The 24,600-nt window shown below is 43.2% G+C and overlaps 1 long non-coding RNA gene across 1 annotated transcript in view; it reads right to left on the reverse strand.

Moving 5' to 3' along the window:
- LOC132250639 (uncharacterized) overlaps window positions 1–8,251 on the reverse strand; it is a 62,762-nt gene extending 54,511 nt beyond the window's left edge. The window contains exon 1 of the long non-coding RNA XR_009462236.1: window positions 8,098–8,251. This is a non-coding gene — a long non-coding RNA (uncharacterized LOC132250639). The remainder of the gene's footprint in view (window positions 1–8,097) is intronic.
- Between the last annotated feature and the right edge of the window lie 16,349 nt (window positions 8,252–24,600).

The following is a 24,600-nucleotide window of genomic DNA, read 5'->3' on the forward strand; positions in this document are numbered from 1 at the left end:
ACCCTATCATTTTGCGCTGCAATGAGTACAAATACTTAGGGTTTACACCACATGCCTAGCAGTAGTGGCAACTGCTCTGTTGGTGCTAAGCTATAGCACTTTGACTTTGTATTTCAACTTAAGGCCAGACCATGCTACTCCAATTCACATTCAAGCAGCACCATTACAGCTGTAAACGTGATTAAGTTGAAGGTGGGTATGCATTCTTATCTCAGTTCATTTGGCTCCATCATTATACCATGGAAGAGACGAACTAGTACAGAGCACCCTTAAACATAGTTTTTGCCACCAACAGTCCTTGCCAACCTTCTTATTTGGTGCATCTTCAGATCCAGTGTACAGTCATTCAACATGGAAGATTTAGTTATGGCCATTCTCCCAAAATACTTCTGTTGTATTTCTCTTATACAGGAAAGAAGAAGTTTGCTGCTGATATTCCCAAATTTTAAAAACGACTTTTAACCAAAATGCTCTTACTGAGGGAAAAAAAAAAAAAAGTTTGCTTCCATCCTTCCTCCTATTTACCAGTATGGCAGCAGAATTCCTTCCCTTGAACATCAGAGCTATCACAGGCTTCTAACTATGATTAAATGTAGGTTAGTGCCTTGACATGGAAGAGAAGCTATGCTTTGTGGGATGGGAAGATGGTAGATGTGACCATAGTCTTTTTGTGCTCTCTATCAGAGTATGATGCCTCAACACATGCCGAGTTAAGGTCATGACGTGAAGACGTAAATATAACCAAGGCTCTCCAAACAAAAACAAAAAAGTAAACAAAGAAACAAAGCACAACCAGAAAAAAAAAATCCAAAAAGCCTTTCAAATTCCTAAAACCTTTGGAGGAACAATTAATGCAACTCTCTATTCACACAAATCATGTTTAAATACAGGGTGTTGTGGTTTGTTGGTTTGGTTTTGTTTTTTTTGGGGGGGGGGGAGAAGAGGCATCAACATGTCTATTAAAAACTTTTTTTTTTTTAATTAAAAAAAAAATGTTTTAATCTGTATTCACATCTATAGCTACAAGCAGGTGATGCAGTTGTCCTAGGATAAACCATTTTATTCTTAGACAAAGTGTATACCTTTAATATGTCAAGGTCCATTTTTTTTTTATTTATTTATTTATTTTTTTAGGAAAAAGGTTTACAGGATATGAAGAACCGACAGTTTATCCAGGGACATCATAATGTGCATCTGAAGGGTGTCCTAGGATTGCATCATTATATCAATGTTAGGAGAAGGAAAGTTCATTGAGCTACTTACTATAAAACCAGATTAGAAGGGTGATGTGTGTGAATGCCTATTCTGGCATAATTCTAATCCAGGACAAACACAAGCACAACTTGTCCAGGGCCAAATGCAATGTCTGTTCCTAACCTATAGGAAACTAATAACATGTCAAATAGGGTATAAAAATAGGACCACTGTACAAAAAAACACCAATAAGCAAGCCATATGGTTCACTTCTCACTAGAAATGTTAATATAGACTAATTCAAAGATTCTCTCTTTAATTCTTAAAGACATCTTCCCAGAACTACCCATCCTAGCCTTCAAACGAGCACCAAACTTCACTAGCCTCATCACCAGAAGCAAGCTTCCAGAGGCCCAGAACACACCGAAAGGGTCCAGATCACCATGCCATGACAAGAAATGCAAAAACCTGCCAACACATCTCCACTACTCCCACAACAGAGCCATCAGCATTCCTGGATCTTACAGCTGCACCTTCAGAAATGTAATACATCTTATCCAATGCACCAAATGCCCTGATGGAAAACATTTGAGAGAGACCAAACAACAGCTATGCACCAGAATGAATGCACACTGGAAATCTATCAAAGACAAGAATACCCAATTACCTGTGGAGGCACATTTCTCACAAGAAAACCACTCTCTCCAATCTCTCAGTTCTAATCCTCAAAAGGGAATTTACAGAACACTTCTCAGAAACAAGCCTATGAACTTCACTTCAACAACCTTCTGAATAAAAAAAAACAAAAACAAAAACAAAACAACCCCCCCCCCCCCATGGACTAAATATAGACATTGGTTTTATGACATTATAATCTGCCTAACATCCAACTCCTCAGGTACCTCTCCACTATTTAACTGCTACATTAATCCCTTATACCTCTTTACCACCCCCCCCCCCCCCACCGTGTCTCACCCACTGACTCCTCAGTTTATACCTTCAGTGACTGCCTGTCTTGCATGCATACCAGCCCAGCCTCTGGCTTCTTTACTATTCATTCCATCCACGAAGAGCACACGCCAACTGCAGAAGCTTCCTCAGCCTGACAACAGGTTTTTAAACCTGAAAGCATGTTAAACTCTTCCAACTATTTAAGATATGATATATTTGATATCTAATAAATAATATCAGATTCACCCAAAGAAACTTGCCTGCCTGTGTCTTTAGACCAAAACAGCTACAACCTACACACCTGTAAGACAGAATAACTGGATTTCTAAGTAAATGGTCAAAGTAGTCTACTGATAAAGTCGTTCACTTTTAATTTTAGATTTTTAACGTTTTAAAGCCAAAGTTATTTAAAAACAGTTGCATTAATAAATTAATGATGTAAAACACTAGGCACATCTACTGCACATTTATTGTCTCGTGTAGACTAATTCTACTCTGCATTTGTGTGGCAGGCAAAAGCCATGTTAATGCACAGTAGAATTACTCTACTGATCATCAGCATCATGAGTGTGCATTCATGCTACTACACAGTAAGACCAATTACAGTGCATGAAGTTATTACAGGTACTAAACAATGTACTGTAATTATGGCGCATTAATGAATATATAGACACTGCCACTCATATAATTCAGGCACTTTGAGGTTAATAGAGATGTCAAAATTCCACAAAAATGCAAAAAAGTCGCACAGAATTCTTCACCATGGAAATGCTGTATAACTACATAACAAAATTTAATGCAATACAGAAATGCAGGATAACACAGCTACTGATCTGTAGATAACTGTATACATACACGATCCTTACCAGTAACCCCTATATTGAGCAGGGGTTCTACCACATACTCCTATAGTATGCCAAAATTTTGCTAATGATTTCCTCACTATAATAAAAAATCTGCTTTACATTCTCCTTATAGTACAAGTCATTATTTATTAAAATTTTCTGTAATGACTTTACAAGTATAAAGTCTTAGAAAGGTTATATACGCAACACAGATAAGACTTTGTTTATACTCTACAAAGCCAGTTAGAACTGAGCTGCCTGTACATTTATTACAGCCATTTACTGCCTGTCCTATTAGGACTTTGGGGCCTGAATACTCATCTTAGAAAATTAAGTCAGGGGTGGGCAAACTACAGCCTGCAGGACAAGAAGCAGGCAGGGAAGGACCACAGGTGATCGCACAAGTCCTCATGGCCAGCCAGGCCAACTCCTGCAATCCTGGTGCTGCAGCAAGGAACCACATAGTGCTGGAGCAATACGGGTGCAGGGGAGTGGGGAAATGGCAGTGACGGGTGGGGGAAGGGACAGTGAATAGGTGCACAGAGTGCAGCGACAGCTGGACAGGGGCATGGAGTCTGCACTGGTTCTTTGGAGCCAGTGCTGGCAGGGCTCAGAGTGAGGTGGCAGGAGTGCAGGGCCAGGTTGCCAGGGGCTCTATGGAGCCAGGCTGAGCTGCTCAAGCAGCATGAGGAGGGAGGCAGCCTGGATCCATTGAGTCTGTGACAGCCCAGCCCCATGTTCCTGCCATCCTGCTCTGGGCCCTGCCAGTGCTGGCCCTGGTGCACTGGCTTGTGCCCTGTGATCCCACCTGGCTGTTATTGTGCTCCACACACTAGCTCTCTGCCCCTTCCTCCCCCACCTCCTGCAGTCATTTCCCTGATCCACTCCTCCCACCCCTACCAGCCACTCAACACCATGTGGTTTCCAGCTGCAGCACTAGGACTGCAGGAGCAGCTGGGACATGGTGCCAGAGTGGTGGTGGGGAGGGGTAGGGCAGGGAAGCAGAAGGAGGAGAAGGGCAACAGTGGCAGATGGGGGGCAAGTGGCAGTGAATGGAAGCATGGGGCTGGCACCGGTGCCTCAGGGCCAGGAGTGGCAGAAGCGCAAAGGCGAGGCTTACAGGAGCACTGGTAGGGGCTGTGCCTGTCATGTGAGAAGGCAGTCTGTGGGCAAATGTTCCCCTTCCATAAACCACAACCCTCCCCAGCCGCCACACCCCCCCCCCCAAAACCCACACCTATCCACCCATCCCCCACAAATCCCACACACCCCACAAACCTATGCGCCCTCATCCCAATATACATGAGTAAGACCTCATTTTAAGCTATTATACTATCACCTCTATATACATATTACACAAACATGTGAATCAGGACAAAATATATATCTATTTTTTAAAATAAAATGAATGAACGTTGTAGTACGTTTGATTTTTAGAATATAAGTTCGGTATTTTTCTGGTTCAGAGATAGCAAAATCCCTTGCTGAAAGGAATTTTTCCCAGGAGGGAAGGAGAGGTACTTCTGGTGGCAAAAGGTCAGGGGTTAGAGGGGCAGGACTTCTGACCCCAAGATTGTGACCGGGGGCAGGACACCTGTCAAAGGGGCAGGGCTATCCATGCAGCCTTTGATGGCTCTGCAGAACTCAGTAAGCAGCCCTCCACCTGAAATAATTGCTTGCCCCTGCTGTAAGTAGACAGAATGGGAGTCCACTGGAGTCATTTAGCACTTTAATTCTATGCAGACATATGTACACACACACCTAACATCAGAGAACATTTTTACACATGAAAGCACCCAGCACTGTGTTGCTTGCAGTTTTATAACCAGCAAAATGCACATCAGTGCTGAGAAAATGGCAGTGGTGGGCTTTTGAAGTGACACACACAGAAGGTGCTTTAGTTCAAAAGCACACCACCACCATTTGCTGCATACCAGCATGCATTTCACTGCTTATAAAATTGCATGTGGCACAGCATGGTGTGGTCAAAGCAGCAGATCTCTAGCATATTGCAGGATGAAAAGATATGCATATAAATGTCCAAAGCATCTAATGCTCCATGCATCATCATTTACGCCTCTGCAAAGGAAGGGCCTAATACCGATTTGGGATTTTTTTATTTATTTATTTTTAAACACCCACTTTGTACATGAGCCTTGCTTCACAGAACCACTCAAGTATATATACACCTGTTTGTACTTCCTTTGAAGACAGCAGAACTATTCACTTTTTTGCACAACATGTGCTTTAAGTAGATTGCTAGACTAGGAGGAGCATTTGAAATTGGCTAAATGAGTACACAATATTCATGGCAACGGAAAAAAAAAAAAAAATCATACCTATGGTCATTCTGAAAGAAGAAGTCAAGAAGTTATTGTTATTTGTCTTTCATTGACATTTTTAATGATATTAAAAAATAAAACTGAATTAACAAGAGCAACAAATATAAAAGAACTTTCCCTGAATTATTTCAATTTTGCTACACTTATATAATGTCAAGATGTTGAAAGAATATGTAATTAATTGTTATCCCACGTTTACTTGCTCGAAGAACTCCAAGGACTGGCTCCTTCCTTTTTTTTTTTTTTTTTTTTTTTTTAATTTAGAAAAAAAAAAGAAAGATAGTAGTGACTATTTTGTTTCATTCTTGAAACCAAGAAATTATGCCACCCTGTATCAGTCCTAATTTGTTGATTTCAGTGAGGTAGGTAAGGAATGTAGGATTTGGTCTACAAAGAATCCTACTCAAAGCACACAGATAGGAATTACAAGGTTATCAACATGGGTCCCTGATCTGCTTAAAATGGATAAAAGGTAGTGATATGAATGTTAATTTGTAGAAAAAGATGACAACACAGAGCAAATGATACATAATTGTTCTAAAGGGAATAGGGTAAAAAGTGTGGAAATCAATGCAATTTAAAAAGATTCTAAAAATGTATTAACCCAAAACAAAGATGGTCATGTTAGTTGGCTCTGCACAACACCGGAATATGTAACTAATGCCAAGTTACTAACCCAGGCTATAGCTTGGTGTCTGTGGCCCAACAGAGAGCAAGATATCCACCTGGCACCAAAACAGACTCTTCAAGATGGAAAGAGGTAGGAAGAAAGCAGTGGCTCTATGTCCAATATTTTCTCTCTCTCTTTTTTTTTTAAATTACACATTGGAGGTAAAGCACTAGTTTACTGTGTGGATACCTTTAAAAATGTTATGTATAAATTGTTACATTGGCCTAAGAATTGCAGGAGTTGACCAGAGGAAACAGCATATCAGTAGGTTAAGAAGGCTCTCTGAATAAACAAATGTTATCTTTCTATAAGTTCAACTCCTTGGTCTTTTGAGAAAAAAAAAAAAAAAGAAACAAAACAAATATATGGCACCAGAAGTGGGATATGAACAAAGACAGAAATAAATGGAGCATCTCAGAATTCAAGAAGAGTTAAAGCTGTCTAGTAATAAAGCAGAAAACTAGAAGAAATTTAAGCAGCAATTCACTGTCTACATGATGTCTAGTAGAACTAGAGAAGGAAGATCCACTCAAGGTAGATTTTTATTTTTTTTTAAATAAAGCAGTCCCAGAAGCTCAGTCTCTTTCTAATAACCTAGAACTCTTGGAAGCAGAAGAGAAATGCTATGGAAGAACAATAACAATAAGTTTGAGGAATACTGTATACCCAAACAAAAACAAACCTTTGAATGATCTAATTCAGATGAGACTTCAGAAAGAATGAGACAACAAGAGGTTTGTCAAAGACCTCAGACTGCTCAGCCAGACATGCAAATGTGGAGACCTAAAAGAGTCCATGATAGGAGACCAAGTAGTATTAGATACAAGAGATACAAGCCTCAGGAAAATACTGTTAGAGGAACCTGAGCTTAATTTGGAAAACACAGTTATAATGTACCGAGGGGCTGAGACGACAAACGCCAGGCTGCAGAAGCTGGGGGGGGGGGGGGGGTGGCAGGAAGAGAACAAGTTGAACTAGACAAGATTACAAGACTGTGAAAACATAAGGCAATACACAAATAATACAGAAAGGAGGACCTCACTATGAAGCAGGCAAGTGGAGGCCAAAGAGAACTGCATGAAGAAAAAAAAATTAATAAAAAAAAAAGTCAGCTGCAGATGCTGTGGGAGTTACCACAAACCCATGAAATGCCCTGCATTTTGTAATAACTGCAATAAATGCACAATATTCAGTCATTCTACAAGAGTTCACAGAAAGAAGCAGGATACACCACCCAAAACCAGCAGGTGCATGCATTATGCAGTGAGGAAGAGGAAGAATTCCTTATTGGCACAAGGCAAGAAATAATTCATTCTTCTAAGGATTGGGCAATCATCCAGGACACCAATGGGCTAATGGTAACTTTTAAATTTGATACAGAGGCACAAGTCAATGTAATATCAAAATATATTATTCAAAAAAGTGAAAACTAAACCCGTATACTATGAGTGTGGCAGGTGGGGGTTCTAGGGGTGGCTGTGACATTCCCTGGTGCCCCATAACCAGGCCAGCTCTGCCCTGAGGGTGCCTTCTTATTTCACCCACCATGCCTTGCTGGTAAAAATAGGGAGGCTGACCCCAAGGTTTTGCACATCTCCCAGTCACAGTAAACCATACTAGAACATGCTGGCCTTCAGACCCCTTACTGGGTCCCCTCAGACGGTCCCTTACATGACATCTCAAGCCTTATGGGCTAGTTGTGTGGCTCCACATCCTCCCCTTTACCATGTCCTATGCCTCAAAGATGTGATACAAACAGTTGACTCAACTTCTTTCCAGGGGCTGAATTCTGCCCCTATTCTGGGCCTCTTTCACATCCCTGTCTGTGATACCTTTATGGTACCAGACCCTCTGGTCCTGAGTCTCCATGCCCCTCTGACACCAGGGCCTCCACAGTAGGGTGCCCCACCTACTGGAAACTAGTGGGGCCACCTCCTTCTCCCATTATAGACTTATCCCAAAACCACCAGTTAAATAATAATACAAACATAAGCTCCTAGGCTACAACACAACAATAAGAATAGCAACCATGTTCTGTCCCTTTAAGAAGGCAAAACCTCCAACCTAGAACAGCATGCCTTCTAAGCTTGGGTACCTTGTAGGCTCCTGAAGCTGCAGTCCTTATAAGCAGCAAAGCAGATTACCAAATGTCTCTGGCCAGGTCTCTAAACCTGGGCTCCTTCCCTTAGCAATCTCCAGAAAGGATAAACTTGCTAGCTCTAGCCCTGAGCGTATATGTTTCCAGGGCCTTGCCTCCTTCTGGTCATCTGATTACCTGCAGGTGCTGGCCATTTACCCCATTAGGCTGTTGCTCAGGCAACCTGCAGCTGTGAAAGCTGCCTAGCCTGCAGGGCTTTTTGGCTAGACTGCTTCTGCCCTTACAGGAACAGGTACATATTAGTGCCCTGCTACAATGAGAATAAGAAAGTGAAACTTAGAACATATAATGGGAACATGATTGCAACTAAGGATGTTTGTGTACTGCATGTTAGAGACAAGGGTAATATAGTAAAAGTTCTGTTTGTAACAGTCCCAGGAAAGTTAATGCCAAGTTTTGGGTTTCACACATGTAAATTCTAGGTTTGATTAAGAGAATGGATGCCACTGAGGGACAAGAGATCAGGAACATAGAAGAAGAGTTTTATGATGTGTTTCAAGGCATAGGGAAACTGCCAACTGAGTACAAGATAGAACTGACAGAATCAAATACTCCCACCATATATGTTTCAATAAATATTCCCCTTGCATTTAGGGAGAAACTTGAAGAGGAATTAGATTAGTTAACATGGACATAATAGAAAAATTAGAGCAACTAACTGCTTTGGGTTCATTCAGTGTTCATAATAGAAAATAAAGATGGATTCTTGAGATTGTGAGTGGATCCTAATCAAATGAACAGGTACATCAAAAGGGAACATTTTCCTATTCCCACCAAGGAAGAGATTTTTGCAATGTGGCAGATGCTAAATATTTCTCCACTTTGGATTCCTCTTCTTGAGTTTTGACAAGTTCCCCTAGAAAATAATAGCATTGGATTATGTATTTTCAATACACCCTTCAGAAGGTATTGTTTTTGTAGGCATCCTTTTGTGTTCTACATCTTAAGTATTTCACAGAAAGTTGCAACACATTTTTGAAGGTCTGGATGGAACTATGGTTTATATTGATGATGTATTCGTTTGGGGAAATACTATGGAAGAACATGACTTGAGGCTAAGAAAGGCACTAGAAAGAGCTTGCAGAACAGGTTTGAAACTGAACAAACAAAAATACAAATTCAGGGTCAAAGAAATAACGCACGTGGGAGGAAAGTTCTCTAAGAAAGGGGTGCAAATCAATTCTGCAAGGGTTAAAGCCGTATAAACATGATACCGCCAACAGATAAGGAAAGGGAGCAGAGATTATTGGAAATGGTCAATTTTGTAGGAAAATATCTACTTAACTTAGCAGAGCAGACCAAACAATTTAGCTCCCTCCTACAAAACAATGCTCAGTGGATATGGGAACATAAAACTGAATTTTAAAACTTGAAGGAAAAAATAACAAAATCTCTGGTATTAAAATACTATGATGCTAAAAGACCCGTTCAGTTGTCAACAGATGCTTCTAAAGAAGGCACTGGAGCAGCTTTGCTTCAAAAACATGGGGATAGCTGGAGACCAGTAGCATTTTCATCTAGGGTACTCTTTAAATCAGAGAGTCTATGTGCATACATTGAGAAAGAAAGTTTAGCTCTGGTATATGGCTGTAAGTAATTTCTGTTTTGAAGGGTTATCAGACATGCCAGCCAGATTACAGAGGCTTTTCTTTCAACTGCAAATATATGATTTGGACATACAGTACATGACAATAAAACATCTACTTATTGCAGATATATTGCCCAGAGCATACAACACAATGGAATATGACAAAATTTCAGACTTAGACATAGTACATGTTAATATACCTAAAGGAGTGATTCCTGTCGCAGGTAAAATATAGGCATTAATTACAGAAGCCACTGCTCAGGACACTACATTACAATAAGTGATAACAGCTATTTGTGCTGATTAGCCTGGAAAACATACACCTAGCCCCTACTCCCAGTTCAAGGAAGAGCCATCAGTATAGGATGGCATTTTGTTCAAAGGTTCATGACTTGTTATTCCAGCAGTGCTAAAGAAAGACATGTTAAACAGAATACATCAGGGCATCTAGGCATTGAAAAATGCAAAAGGAGAGCAAGAGGTGCTCTATATTAGCCCAATATAAATAATGACATAAAAGGTGCTGTAAAGGCTTGTACAACGTGCCTACAGTACAGATCAGTGCAAATAAAAGAGCCCATGATGATCATGGAGGAACCTGTAGCTCCGTGGTATCAAGACTTATTCATAGATACTGGAAAAAATATGTATTAGTGCTGGGTTATTTTTCTTACTACCCTGAAATTGCATTGCTCAAAAGCACAACAGCAAAACATGTCATAACTCGCATCAAATTGATTTTTGCTAGACATGGGATTCCACAAATTGTGAGAACAGACAACAGACCTCAGTTCAACTGTCTTGGGCTTAAAGAGTTTGCAAACAAATGTTTGATTCCTTCACACCACTTCAAGTCCTAAATACTTGTAATCCAATGGTTTGGTGGAAAATGGAGTACAAAAGTGAAGAAATGGTTAAAAAAGCTACAGAATCACATACCAGTTTTTACCTATCACTCTTAAATTGCACGACAGCACCCATGAAACATAGATTGTCCCCAGAAAAAATGCTGTTTAACAGGAAACTCAAAACCAGGCTGCTAAATCTTATTGATGTTGCTCATCAGAATGAAAAACAAAATGTGAAAACATTAAAAAAAATTGATGAACTCAAACAAAGATGGTATTATGACAGTTCCAGGGAGTTATCACAACTGCACAACAAAGATATAGTGCTTATTTCAGATGAATGAATGTGGAAAAAAAAAGCACTAGTTCCCCATCAAGTAGCTCCCAGATCCTATAAGGTAGTCACACTGGAAGAGCAGGTGTTAAGAAGGAACAGATAACACTTGCATCTTATAAAGTGGAGAAAAGAAGCAGCATCATAAGATTTACTAAAGGAGAACAAGAAACAATGGAGGAGTTTGAAAATGACAGAAGTAGCGACATCCGAACAAGGAAATCAAACAAGAACTGAACCAATAAGGACTGAGAAAGCAGCGAAACTGAGAAGATCACTTAGAGATAAAAAGCCAACATGAAAACTAATAGAGACCTGCTAAAATGTGCTTTAACAATGACTAAACTTCCAACGTGAGTATTACCTGGGGATATGTTACATGTAAAGGGGAACCTTCAAGAATGTTATGTATAACTTGTTACATTGGCCTGGGAATTGCAGGAGAGAACCAGAGAGAAGAGCAGATCAATAGGCTAAGAAGGCTGTCGGAATAAACAAGCTTTATCATCCTATAAGTTCAACGTCTTGGTCTTTTGAGTATAACACACTTACTACTTAACCTTTGACCAACACAGCTGAACCAGCTAAAAGGGAGCTCATTTGCTACAAATATGGACCAGGGGCAGATTATTACCCTTTGAAAACAAAGAGATAGAAACACAAACAGGACTCTCTCTCTTTCAGGGCCATGTTTCCTTTTTCTAAAGCGGTGCAACTCTGTAACTTTCCTTTGACAGGACAGATGGTGCAGACACCACCTAACTTTGTGCTTTTCATTCTTTAACTCTATTGGACTGTCCCTTCTTTCCTCAGATATCAAGGTCTTCATTTTTAAGTGCATATTATGCTTGCAAGAAGCACCCAGGCAACCTTTAACTGGTTATAGAGAGATGAGTGCACCTCAGTGAAAGATTCTCATTGACTTCAGGGGGCAGTTTGTGTCAGCAAGTCAGAGGTTTGTAAGGGTATATATCTAATTTAGAAGATAAACTATGAGTAGAAGATGTACGGTAAAGTCTTTACTGAAATGGCTTAAAAAAACAAACCAGCAATCAGACTGCTCTTTGCAAGTTTATTGAAAAACAAATTTCCAACTTTGTATAGTATCTAAGAACTGAGGACTACAAATGTATTAAATGTCTCTTTTTTTCTCATTGTTTTGTTAATAATACTATTCCCTCCATATCCACATACACACTGACATTGGTATATATATTAAAACGAATGTACTTTTGAATGCAAGTAGAGCCCATCCTTTTCTTAATATTTTTCTTAAGGTGGAGGCATGCATAAATTTGCAGCAATGGCAAAAGGAAAATGTTTCAAAAGGGGAGTTTGCACTAGCTGTTATATTCTAATTCAGGGGTGCTCAACCTACAGCCTGAGGGACCAGTGCTGCCCAGACAGTCATGGCACCTGGCCTGCAGGATCCCTTATGGGCTGGGAAATTTGCTGGCAATTGATACACCCACTATCTCCCATTGTCAAATTCCCAAACCACAAGCCCTGCAGTGGGTCAAAATCAGGCTATGCCCCCTTCCTTCCATGCTGCCAGGTTGGAGCTAGGCCATACCCTCTTCCCCCACAGGGCTCGGTTGAGGCTGGGCCACACCTGCTCTCCCCTCTCCCTGCAGAGCTGGGTCATGCTCCGTTGTCCCCATAGGGCCAAGCTTCCCTCTTTCCACCCCAGAAGGGGAAGGAGCCAGTCCTGAGCCACACCCCTTCTTTCCCCCGGCAGATCAAAACCCCTTCTCCCTGCAGGGTTGGATTGTCCCCTTCTCCCTCCCTGCAGCTGGATGGGGCCTTGCTGTGCCTCCTCCAGATGTCAGATTGAGACCACAAGATGGATTTGGCCTCTTGATAGACCAGGTGCTCCACCCTCTCCTTCTGAAACAGCTCCAAATATAGGTGCATCTATACTTCGAGAGAAATGCAGTTTGTTGTACTTGCTTTTGCAATAAAAGACCTTCCCTTTCCAAATTTGCAAATCTTCAAAAAAGCAAAAGTTTGTTTACAGAAAAAATGTTTTATATAAAATATTAACAATCTCATCCCAGTTCAGGGGATCCACATAAAAGCCTTCAGTTTAATGGATGTTAATGGCTACCCTGTCTGGTTATTAAGCAGAGGGAAATGTCCCAAGGAATACAATGATTTTTTTCTTTTAATAACTTGTTCTGAAAAAGTGATAAGGCTGAAGACTGGCCACTGAGGATTGGTATCCATTGTTTCTCAGTTACCCTCAATCAGTTCAAGCTGTATGGGTACCCCTTCCCATCAATTTCTCACCTTGTCACTGTCTCAGGTCATGCTTTCTTCTAAAACTCAGCCTGTCCTCTACTTGCCTCTCTTGTAAGTGATAGCGACAGAAAGTGACGTGGAGAAGGGTTAGATAGTAGGAACAGGAGATTGTAGGATTGTTGCCGATAGATTTCCTGTCCTGCAACTTCCAAATAAGTTTCAAATCTGCTGAGTGGAGAGATGGACTAGAAGAGTTAGCCTCATGCTGTGTAGGTCAGCAGAACTTCCAGGTTTGAGGTGGATGGTTACTGTCATAACCCAGTGAGTTTGGTGCCTCGGCACTATGGAATTTTCTTGACACATGAGAGCCTCTTGCACAGCAAGGGTTTTTGCTGCATAAAGAACCTGCGTGCAGGAGAGTGTTCCCGCCAATTTGCAGCTGTCTTTGCAGGATGCATTTTCCCTTTGCAGCACAGAGATGCACGGTGCAAAGAGTTCCCGCCATTCGGATGTAAATTCATGCCCCGCAATTGGCTAGTGCTAAATTATTCACACGTGGCGGCCGGTAATTGGCTTGCTGGCCGTTTAAAAATTAGTGCGACTTCCGCCCAAGTCGAAGAGCTTTGAGCACGCTGCAGAGTGCCTCTTAGAGATCCGACTTGTGGCTAGCTGATCGATAGACTGATCACCTATCGATCCTTCTTCCCGTCGCCGAACGCAGTCCCAGACGTACCCATTTCCCGCCAGCTTGAATTACGGACGAGTTTACTGGCATTGGCCTCGCCAGCTGGAGCAACTTACATTGTTGTCCAGACGACCGAATCGTTTCCGTCGCAGCCACCCGTGACGTAAGTAAAATTTTTTGCAACCATTAAGCCTTGTCAGCCTCTCCATTCACCAGCCCGCCCTGACGAACGGGTAAATTCTGAATCACCTCGAGTCGGCTCAGCCCGGCCGAGACATGGTGACGAGGGTGGGATTAAAGGGCACGGTGATGGAGAAGAACTTAATTGGGTGCTGCCCCTGGTGCACTGGGAACCGCCACGTAGAGAACGCTAACGATCTATGGGCGCATATCGCTTACCACCGGGCGGTAGAAGGGGAGGAAAGAAGTATTGATGGTTACTTCTCCGTAAAAAGAGAAGAGGCTGTGGTGAAAGAATGGAGAACAAAGCTATCCCTAGGGGAGTTCGGATGCATAATGGGGAGCGACCGGGTTTACTATTGGCCCCCGGAGGAAACATCGACCATATCCCTAGCCGGGGTAAAAGCACAGAAGGCAGAGCAGCTGACCCCCCCTCAGGAGTTCGCCCAATGTGCCCGATACTTAAAGGAGGGGGGGGGAACCCACCCCCGCAGACTGGTTCAACTGTCCGGATTTGGTGCCCGAGTCGCGGGGCCATGAGCTCCTCGTTCAGCTACGGGAGGATTTAGAAACTAAGGGCCGTCACAAGCCGAAGTGGGGTGTAATTAAAAGGAAAAAGGGAAAGATGATAAATGTGCTGTTCCGTGCAGTAACGGGCCTACTGAGGGAATACGCGAATTTGGAGGCTCAGATGTATACTGCGGGTAAAGAGTCGCTGGAGCGGACAGCAAAGGGCTCCGGAGCAGCGTTTGTTAACAGTGCCGGCCGCATGGTGCTGTTATCAGAAAATGGTGCTGAAAGAAGCCCGAGCTACCCGGGGAACCCGGAAAGGAGGGGCGGAGTTATGGAAGACCCGGCGGGGATTCCCTTGGTGACCCCACCCCCTGAGGTGACGTCATTCCCTGTAATCACGCCTCTTTGCCACAGGGAGGGGGCAATGGGAGGAGGGATATACTCAATGCTCCCAGATGCAGAATTTAACCCTCTCTCTGCCGCAGCTTACCCGATAGCTGTGACGAAGCATGTTGAGGATGAAGATGGTGCTACACGTACCACCGCTATTTCTTGTACACGCACCAGACCAGAGATACAAAAGCTTTGTAAAGAATCCAAAATAAGGCCGGAAGAAACCTTGACCATATGGTTAGGGAGACTGATAGTGGAATTTGGATCCGACACTCTGGATAAAGAAGAAGCGAGTGCCCTGACACGACAAGCGGCATGGAGTGGAGGGTGCGCTACTGATTTGAATGTGGTCATGGACAGTGCCCGCTGGCCCATCCCGCTCCCGGCGCTTGTGGTAGGACAGGTAAACCACAAATTTCACACCTGGCACGAGGGTTGCCCGAAGAAGGCTACTGCAGAACAACTTCTCCTGGCTATAGTTGGAGTGTCGTATCTCTCGTGGACCTCAAGAACAAATCCAATAGGACTAACAGCAGTCCAGCGTAAAGAGAGATGGGCTCATCGTCACCTATCGGACCCTGGGGCAATCCTAACGCCCTTGGAAGCCATAGATGCCTGCGTGGAGGTATACGGAGGAGCGAATGCTGTTACATTCCGACTCTTCTTGAACCCGATGGCAGGTCAACCAGTGGGAAGTCTTTTAGGCCATCTCCCACGATTACAGGCACTTATGAAGCAGGATGAGGAAGTTTCTGGTGACACAAGGGATCTACCTTCAGCGTACCTGGCTGCAACATTGAGGCCTAGGCGTCAAGGGTATACCCCTCGACGAGAGCCATGGGGATCACCTCCAAGGACCCCAAAAGAAAGAACCTCAAAGGAAAGAACTCTGAAGGAAAGGACTATGTTCGGATTTCTTCTCGCTCACTCCAGACTAACAAAGGCTCAATTGAGACTTTTGGGAAACAAAGGCCAGGCCAGTATGCCTGAAGCATTGGGATTTAATTTTGAGGATCCGTCAAAAAACGAGTAATGGCCGTCAGCTCCGCCGGTGGCCTTCCTCAAATCAGACCTGATCCTACTGATTCTCGACCATACGCTGAACTCACTGTTTATAACCGTACCGATCCGGATGACCAACAACAGGTATTCTTTCTTCTTGATACTGGAGCTCAGACCAGTGTGATTACCTCAATGATACCTCATCAAAAGACCACCAAGACGATCAAGGTACAAGGGCTTAACGCTATCGCCGTCACAACGAAGGTCAAGTTTTGGGTTCAGGACCACCGATATCCCCTAGAAGCTGTTCTAGGGGGCATCAACATTTTAGGAATCCCGGGGATAAAAGTGCTTGACCTCAAAGAGCAAGTGCTACGGGCATTACCCGTAATTATCCCAGAGCAGGACTGGCATCGACCAACAGTTCGTGACACTTCCACCTGGCGATATCTGCCAATCCTGACTAAGGATTCTCTGAAACAGTTCCTTACTAACCTTCTGCAGCGACTTGAGCGACGAGGCTGTATTAAGACCGTAACAGCCAGCACCTACCTATCATCAGGATGGGGAGTGGCGAAACCTGGGAAGCCTAATGAAGCCCGGTTGGTTGTAGACTATCGAGAAGTTAATAAAAGATGCCAAGTACTTCAACAACCTAATCCGTCTACTTTGCCACAGTGTATGTTTGAGATGGCACAGTTCCAGCAAAATCTGTGGGTCGGAGTCACATTAGATCTGAAAAATACGTTCTTTTCTATCCCAATAACTGACCCGGAGGGAATACTGAATATGTGTATTGATGGCATCATGTACAGGTGGACAGTTTGTCCGCAAGGATATCTCAATGCTCCATCATTAGCCACTGGTGCCATGAATAACACCCTGAAGAATTTTCGAGCCTTGAACTCTCTTCCGCCAGAAAAGGAGTTAAAAATTTGGAGTTATGTGGATGATATTGCCATCATGGGTCGCGATAGCTCTGTAGTTACCAGTGTAGTAAACCAACTAGTTGCTCACCTTCAAAGTGAGGGATGGACCATCAACGAGGAAAAGTCAAGCCTACATCCTGTAGATGACATTACGTTCCTTGGCACTCGATACACCGGTTCCATCCGCCACGGAGTCTCGCATGAGGGTCCTAACATCAATCCGCTAAAAACATTCCACCCTGTCACTAAGAGGCATTTTCAACAGCTTTTAGGTCATTTAAATTGGTATCGACATTATGTTGAACCCGGCGATTTGGCACTCCTCACTAAATTACAGCGACAGATTCGTGACAAGTCCCGAAGGTCCACGCCCTGGACGGAAGGGAATCAGCAGAATCTGCTTCGCCTGCTAACCACGGTTAAAGGTACACAACTCCATGCCATCGATCTGGGTGAGTCACTAACCATAACCCTTGGATTCACCACCAATCACGTGTGGGCTGTCGTGCATAAGCCCTGCGATGAGTTGGTATATACAGCCCATAAGACGCTTCAAGCGGCACAACATAGATATGGAGCTATGGGAAAGATTCTCCTAGCCGAACAACTGGTGGAGCCGTTAGCAAGGGGACATGAGACGTTACGCGCTCCTGGTGCCACATTGTTACCCTTGCTGGACGTAGGAAGAATAGACCCACATTTTCAAGGGGAGTCTAAGACCTGGAATACGCTAGTATTAACCCACCATTATAATTGGCATTGTTGGAGGTTGGAAGACACGGTACCTGATCCAAGCCCAGAGGATGAGGAAAAGGTTCCTACGCTGTATGGAACTTCAGCCCCAGCGTGGATGGCCTCAGATGGAACCTCCCGACATGAAGGAGCCTATGGGTACTACTGTAAAGCTTGTCATGATAGGGGAATTTTCCAAGCCGACCCAGATGATAATTCGTCCCAAAAATGTGAATTATTAGGATTCCTGAAGGTACTGGAACATTGTTTGATATATCATAACGATACACTCCCAGTTCCGATCATCGCAATTGATTCGCAGTATATCTACAAAATCCTTACGGGCATAGCTTTTCCCACCGAAAACTTGGATGATTGGTGAGACATCTGGAGGACGTTAACTAGATTTATACGCCTTCCGTTGATTAGGCACACTAAGTCCCATCATTCAGATACTGATCCAGTGCATGAGGTAATTGATAAGCTCTTGGAGGATCCACTCCGGACCGACATAGCTTTGCCTGTCACATCTACCACTGATCCTGAAGCAAATCCATTCTTCGCGTGGCTTCACGAAAATTGGGGTCACCCGGGACCATGGGCTTGTCATCAACGTTGGTGCCGAACCATTACAGAGCCGGCCTCATATGGAGCCAGGTGGGATTGGGAAAGGGTAGCTCAGGCTTGTGAAACATGTGCTAAAGAGAAGTGTCATAAAACCAAGCATCAGATCGGAGCTTTCAATTCTTCACAGTTTCAGGCAGGAAAAGATTGGCAGGTGAATCTGCTGGGACCCCTCCCAGGGTCTAAACCACCAAATAAAGGACTAGTTGTGGTTGATTTGGGGACCAGACAGTTGCAGGTTATTCCCTTACGGAAAAGCAATGCCACTGCTGTTATTACTGCCTTGACTGCTGTGTTTGCCACCTGGCAACCCCCTCATGAAATTCAGTCTGATGGAGGACCTCTGTTTAACTCTAATGATCTGGATAAATTTGCTCGTCTTCACAATGTGGCATGGCATCTTCATTTGCCATACCATCTGCAGTCCAACTGTGTTGTGGAGAGACACATAGGTCTATACAAGGAGCAGCTTCGCCTTAGAGGAGGAGGGACGTTTAAAATTTGGACTAAATTTAATCACGATGTCCTTATTTCACTAAACACTGCTAAACCGTTATGGGACGAAGCTAATGTCTAAAAACCCCCACCTTGGGAGCCCAAGTTCCAACCTGACGAGTTAGTGTGGATTTCAATACCTCACCCACATCAGTCTCATCCACAAGTTCACAAAGGGACAGTTCAACGGCCGGGACAATATCCCAATACCTATTCTGTCCAACTGGAAGAGAAGCCTGATTGTCCCCCTATTGTTGTTCATCACAACTGGATGACACGCCGTTCCGATGTTCACCCAGTATCCTTACAGTGAAGCCAGTTATGATTCTTTCTCGTTGTGTTTTGTCTTGTTATTCTGTTTTCTTCACAGGTTTGACCCCAGCAAAAGCGGTAATCTACAACCACCTGATTGTGAGACCAGACTGCAGTCCATTCGAAGCCAGAAAGCGATAATTGCGAGGGAGGCACTGAGATGGCAAAGAACCCATCTACTCAGGACTTGTTATGGCATTATTTTATTTTGTTAAGTGTTTACTGACATTGTCTGCTATAGGAGAAGACGGACTGAAGCGGCTGTTCTCCAATCAGACGATGATCAACAGTTGTTGTTATGTTTTCAAAAGTTATTTGTTTATGTATTTATATATATATATTGGTTGCGAAGGCTTTGCCAAGTCAGTGAATTCGTATAATGTGCTCATGTGTCGAAAGTTCCAGTTGTGCCGTCGGCAAGGGGTCATGTCATAACCCAGTGAGTTTGGTGCCTCGGCATTATGGAATTTTCTTGACACACGAGAGCCCCTTGCACAGCAAGAGTTTTTGCTGCATAAAGAACCTGCGTGCAGGAGAGAGTTCCCGCCAATTTGCAGCTGTCTTTGCAGGATGCATTTTCCCTTTGCAGCACGGAGATGCACGGTGCAAAGAGTTCCCGCCATTCGGATGTAAATTCGTGCCCCGCAATTGGCTAGTGCTAAATTATTCACACGTGGTGGCCGGTAATTGGCTTGCTGGCCGTTTAAAAATTAGTGCGACTTCCGCCCAAGTCGAAGAGCTTTGAGCACGCTGCAGAGTGCCTCTTAGAGATCCGACTTGTGGCTAGCTGATCGATAGACTGATCACCTATCGATCCTTCTTCCCATCACCAAATGCAGTCCCAGACGTACCCTTTTCCTGCCGGCTTGAATTACGGATGAGTTTACTGGCATTGGCCTCACCAGCTGGAGCAACTCACGTTGTTGTCCAGACAACCGAATCGTTTCCGTCGCAGCCACCCGTGACGTAAGTAAAGTTTTTTACAACCATTAAGCCTTGTCAGCCTCTCCATTCACCAGCCCGCCCTGACGAACGGGTAAATTCTGAATCACCTTGAGTCGGCTCAGCCCGGCCGAGACAGTTACCAAAATAGTCTTTTGAGCTCAGGAGTTTTCAGGGTTGGTGGGGACCTTTGTGGTCAACCATAAGTAGTAGCCCTGCCCAGAAATGGGAGTCGTCATGCTGGGAGTTACACATGGAGGGATGAAAGGAATACCTCCAGTGATTTTTTTTTTTTGATTTTTTTTTTGATTTTTTTTTTATTTTTTATTTTTTTTTGGATCATCAAATCCATATGGGGTCTTCCAGCTGTGACACTATGGGAGCATCTGCATGTACCAATTTAAGATGCATTAGTCATTTTTAAGGTGCATTTGGGGTGAAGTCTTCATATGCATGTCCTTAATCCTGCTTAAAAATGGTGATTTTAGGCTATTCGTGCCTAAATTTGATACCTCCAAAAGCATGTATCAAATTTAAATGCGAATAGCTAAAGTGCCTTAACGCACATGTAGACACACTAAGGTGCATTAGCACTATTTATGTTGACTGACTTGGGACAAACTTTAGTCCCAAGTCAGTCCACACACCACATTAATGTGCCTTAGGACATACATGTGTAGATGTATGCCTAAATCACCTAATACACATTAGGCAAATGAGCATTAAGTTTAGGCATGAATAAAAGCACGTGTAGACATGTACTTTTAAAAACATTTTTCTTGTTAAAAAAAAAAAAAAAGAGGCCAGAATCTTATTTGGTTGATGAATGATTAAGATGCACAGAGAAAACATACATCTCTGAAGAGGGAGGTAGTGAATGTAGAAGCTGTGCACATGCAGTAGCAGCTGTAAAATTCTGTTGTCCACCCACAGATTTCTGCATGTATTTGGATTTGTCCTAAGTTCTTGTCTTTTACTAGGACTGGGCATACAGGCCAGGATATAAACCTGGCTTGAGCATGTTTAATTGTGTATTATGCTTATTGGGTTTTTTTGTTTGTTTTTCTTTTTTAATAATATAGAGAAACAGGTTCTTTATGTCTCACCACATATATTCTGGACATGAAACACACACATTTGAAAAAAAAAAAGTTAAATATTTAATTTGTTTCTGATCTCACCAGTAACAGCATATATCACTTTTAGAACACTGAGGCTAAAATTAATAGGTAAGGGAGGAGAAATGGGATAAAAGCATCCCACATATTTTCTTGTAGAGTTCCTTCTGAGTAATTTCAGTTTTGCACATACTTTTTTTCCCCTTCATGTCAGGCAAAAGAAAGAAGAGCATATTCCAAATGAGTTTTTGCACTAATTGAGAGATTAATTTGATGATCTAAATGTAACATGAGCCAAAGGTGAAAAATAATATTCCATTAGCAGGCTTGTGGATTCTGGAGTCATAAAAAAAATGGTGTTGGTGAATTAATTAAATTTGAATGGCTGAGTTTTACATGTTAAGCAATGTCTGCACTTTCATAAATATATAAAAAATGAACGTCTGATCCACTTATCTTACACATAATGGGCACCCGGTCCCCTTCCACAACCTCTTAGTTTAACAAACTTTTTCATTGTGTTTTTTTTTTATTCATATCCATTTATGTCCTCCCTGTACCTCTTGAGGCCTCACATAGAATTTACTTTATACTATACTTTTTTACTATCCCAAATCTTGCTTTTAGCCATTAGATGATCTGGTATAGGAAAATATTCCTGATATATAGGAAAATGCTAAGATTATTTTAATCAAGGTCACCCAAGTGATCATTAATTCTGGAAGCACAGTTTCACTGCAGGCAGGCTGTAAAAGTATTCAGTTGCTTAGTAACAAATGGGTCCCTAAAATGTCAGTAGCAAAAATTTAATAGAGGGTTGCCATAATGGTAACCAGAAAGAGTGATCATATGAATTCTGCTTGGTAGTACAGTATAGAAGCAGTGATCCACAGGTTGAAAGGCATTATTCTGATTTCACTTACATTACTGCAAACAAGCAAGCAATAACTCCTTTAACATTAAAAGAATTCAATGACATTAACTAGGTTCATTAAGAATGTACTCCTTAATGTGAAATGCAGTTTTTCACATGCAAAGATAGCAATGTTGAGAATTGGGAGCGGGGGGGGGGGCGGAATAAAAGGTCCTATTAAGAAATTAAGAGTGATTTAAAATGTTTAGAATTACTTTGTGGGTTTTGTTTTATACAAAAGCTTTAAACACTCGGATGGTATTAAAAATATCCACAGAACCCCTCCTAAGAAACACTAAATAACTAAGAAGGGGCTTGCTGTAAAAGAAAAGCTTCAATTGATTAATGACTTTTAGGTAAATATGCCTACCAGCTGTAACAACTGACACTCAATTTGGGGAATACACAAATTCTTCTGGAATATATGATCATTGATTTTGCAGAGGTGAGCCCTACATTGTGTGTCTATAGCATGGCATGAGAGAAAATTGCAAATGAAGAATAGCATCACCCAGGTTATAAACTTCTCTCCCTGCCTCCCACTAGCTGGTTCCTGACTTTTTTTTTTTCTTTCTGGATCACAGGAAATTGGCCATGCAGACTGCTATCCCTTTGACCACTCAATACAGGATAGAGATTATGTACACAGTCTCAAAGAATTCCAAGTCCATCTCACCAAAGAGACTGCTGATGGTAGCAGTGTGTCCATGGAGAGTGGCAGATGACAGAAAGGAGTGATGGTCTCAAGTTGCAGCAAAGGACATTTAGGTTAGATATTAGGAAATACTTTCTCACTAGGAGGGTAGTAAAACACTGAGGTTACTTAGAGAGGTTGTGGACTCTCCATCGTCAGATGTTTTTAAGACCCAGATAGACAAAGCTTTGGCTGGGATGATCTAGTTGTGGGTGGTCCTGCTTTGAAGCAGGGGGTTGGACTAGATGATCTCCTGAGGTCCCTTCCAGCCCTAATTTTCTATGATTCTATGATTTGGATAGCAGGTACAGGAATCCATAGAAGAGAGTCTTTTCCACCTCCTCCTGGCAGAAAGGGCAGAGAAGAGACATGGATCATGTCACCACTAGCCTAAAGAGTCCAGCAACCCAAAGGTTAGGGAACTTCTATTGGCATCCCAGCTTCAAGTCCCTGCTTTGCCTAATTAAAATTAGGGATTTGAATCTCAGAGCTCATTTATAGTGTGTCTCTGCTGCTCCTGGAAACACTGCTATGAAGGACAACTCTCTACCCATACCAGGCACCAGAATGGAGGCAGTGCCACTATGTGAAAGTTGCTCTTGAACTTCCTCCAGTAGGCACACCCAGGACAGGAAGCTTTACAGTGCTCATATCTGCTCTAAGATGGCTATATTGCTTCATTACTAGGACTTTGTGCATGGAGAGTGGGAATGACTGGATATGACACATTCCCCCTGTGGTTTAAGCTTGCCTTTAGTTTTCTGTACCTTAGGAGACAGCCCTAACAGAACTTTGGTGTTCAAGGGTTGGCAAGAGACTGTCCCTGTTTTGTTTTGTTTTTTGTATAAAAATCTATCCTTACATATTCCTGTGGAAACTTTTATTTCAAACCATTATTATTTCCAGTGAAAGTTTAGTAAAATATTACTATGGACCTCCCACAAATACTGGCCCTCTTAGCTGATCGTAACATCAGAAATCGTGAAGATCAGAGCTGAAGGAAATCTGCTGATATTAGTACAGCTGTGGCTAGTTAAAGAAACTGAAGATCTCATCTTGAACAAGTCAAAGCTGTCCCAGAATGAGAAGTAATTAAATTTTATGCGAGTTTACAGCATTGAAGAGATAAGATGCTCTGTACCATGCGCCCTTCACTGCCTGGCCTCAGATCAGAGATTGGCCATGCGTGGGTGCCCAGGAACCATGGTAAGCTGTCTGGGCAGGCCTGGGTCCAGGCAGCTGCCAGCCAAGCGTCCCGGCCCTGCTTGCTCCCTTGGGGCTGCTGGCCACAGGCAGCCTGCTCCCCTTGCCCCCTTCCCAGGGTGGGCTAGGCCAAGCTGCTGGCAGCACCAGACCCCACTCCCCCCCACACTCTCCTTACAGGCCAGGCACTCTGTCAGATTGCTGCCTAGCCCATGACACCTGGGCTTCAGCATGTAGGGCTCCTAGACAATGTGGGTGAGAAGCTGACAGCACCCCCATCCTTCCTGCTGGGGACCTCTCTGGGAAGGTGCCCCAGGGCTGACATTGCTTCATGCCGCTGCTGCACCCCAAGTGTGCCATTGTATATGCCCTGGCCAGTATACAATGAGCTGTTTGTGCAGGTAGAGGGCTGCCCAAGTCACTACGCCCTGCTGCTGCTTATCCTGCTGGTGCTCAAGGCACACCTGCATTGACCCCTTCCTTGGCATGTCAGAGGCCTGTGCCCACCCAGCTGTGGGGACATAGTTCAAAACTTTAATGAGAAGCCTGTGTCTCACCTCTTTGCATGCTGTGGGGTGGAACTTGGGGCCAGGGGAGTGTGGGCAGGTTGGGTAGGAAGTGAGGGCAGGGGCAGGGCCGCTCTAAGGACTAAGGGCCCTCCCCCAGTGAGGGACTTACCACATGCCCAGGATTG

The sequence above is a fragment of the Alligator mississippiensis genome, chromosome 5 (assembly GCF_030867095.1).
Source record: "Alligator mississippiensis isolate rAllMis1 chromosome 5, rAllMis1, whole genome shotgun sequence".
In the NCBI taxonomy this organism is placed as follows: domain Eukaryota; kingdom Metazoa; phylum Chordata; order Crocodylia; family Alligatoridae; genus Alligator; species Alligator mississippiensis.